The following is a 2,020-nucleotide window of genomic DNA, read 5'->3' on the forward strand; positions in this document are numbered from 1 at the left end:
CTATCTTGGCTGCTTGAGCCAGCAGCCTGCATGCACAGCACACAACCAGCTTTCACTTGCCTTCAGGGTCAGCAGCTTAACTCTTTCTTTCCCTGAGCATGAGTAAGCTGAGCTGTGGCCTGGCTCGCTCCTGTCCATCTGCAAGACGGACAGCTTTGACTCTCTCTCTCTCTCTCTCTCTGGGTGCCAGCGCGCCCACCATGTCAAGCCATGTTGAACTGAGCTGAACCTCAAGAGCCAAGCAAGCCCGTACAGTGTTAGCAGGGCAGTTGTACCTTTTACAGACAATAGCGGCACAGAGCCAAGTGATGGCCTTTCCATGTTATGGCTACACGGTTGTGATAACAAGTGGAGTTACACATCTGTGCTCTAAAGTCACTGAGTCATGCAGAATATAAACATCCTACCTCGGCCTATCCTTGACTAAAGCACAGCCATGTTCCTTACACTCCACCCCTTTGGCCGAGGGAGACATAGGGCTTGGACATGCAGGTTTGATACACAGGTTTGGCACACAGGCCTGACATACAAACTTTGGGTACACACACCTGATACATACACAGGATTGACCCATCAGCCTGACATACAAGCTTTGAGCATGCAGGCCTGATACATATATAAGCATCTGAGCACGCAGGCCTGTTACGTACACAAGCTTTGATAAACTGCCTATCTATTGGCACAGATTACCATAGGTGTCAGCTCCTTGGTGATTACCATTCACACTGCCCAGAGTTTAACTTATTAGCTACTCTGTTTACAACTGGTTTTAAACCATATGTTGTCAGTACTAGGCTAGACTTAGACAAAAGTCCAGGCAGAAGGATCACCCCGGCTAGGCCTATCTGTATATAATGCCCTATTAGGAATTGGGGGACACCCTTCCTAACAGTGAAGGTTCAGGGTCTAGGGGTGCCTCAGACCCTATGACCTTAGGCCCCAAGGCCTTATGTTGCATTAGGACTACAGGTCCTAAGGTTTTTCATAACTCTGCTACTAAGGGACTTGTACTCAGTGTACTTCAATGCTCTAAGTAGGCGCCCCACGTCACTAAAGTGGATGTCCTCACTGTTTCAGTCTGGGGGGGCCCACTATCCATGAGTGCACCCATCCCGCTATTGGGTAAGTCATCTGCATGATGACTGTAGCCTGTCCTGCCATACTCTTATGAGCCTAGAGGGCAGCATATGCAGTTACTAACAGCTTCCCAATCCAGGGCGTGGATACCTAGGAACACACCCATCCCGCTATATGGTAAGTTGTCTACAGGATGACTGTGGACTGTCCTGCCACACTCTGAGCATGAAGGGCAACATATGCAGTTACCAACTGCTTTCCAGTCCGGGCGGTGGTTACCCATGAACACACCCATCCCGCTATTACTAACTGCTTCTCTATTAATGAACACTGGCACTTAGCTCCCTCCCACAGCTGGGACTAAAAGCCTACTGGCACTTCCAAGTGCTCCACATTGTTTAGGTCCTAGCCAAAACTATCTGTGGTCACCTGCACATTCAGTTTTAATAGGCACCCCCTGGTTAACTACCCGTAGGGCTTGTGCCTACTGAATAGCCTGCTTGGCTGTCTCAGCCTCATCATCCAATCCCAAGTAAGAGGGGCGTTGCTGTTTCTAAACCTACAAGAGAACGAGAGGTTAGCATAACATCAATCAGACTATGACATATAGTGGGGCTAAGCATATAGCCCTCCAGCAACACTGTGAAAGTCCACTGTTGCCCTCCAGTGAAGGCAAACTGTTCCTTGCTCTCTGGACAAGAAGTTGCAATTCTGTTGTCAAGCAGTCCAGCAAGTCTGTGACAGACCATTCAGCTGCTAACCCGTGAAAAACATCCACTCTCCGAATATCCTCAGGCATGGGAGAGACACAAGCAGTGCATAAGTGGAGAGCCAAGCTGCCAATGCCAAGGTGCAAAGACAGAGGTTTCACTTTCACTGACCAGCTTCCATAGCTGTCAATAAATGCAGCTCTGCCTGGAAACTTATCTGGGTTCAGAGACCA

The sequence above is a fragment of the Mandrillus leucophaeus genome, unplaced genomic scaffold (assembly GCF_000951045.1).
Source record: "Mandrillus leucophaeus isolate KB7577 unplaced genomic scaffold, Mleu.le_1.0 Scaffold92, whole genome shotgun sequence".
Taxonomy (NCBI): Eukaryota; Metazoa; Chordata; class Mammalia; order Primates; family Cercopithecidae; genus Mandrillus; species Mandrillus leucophaeus.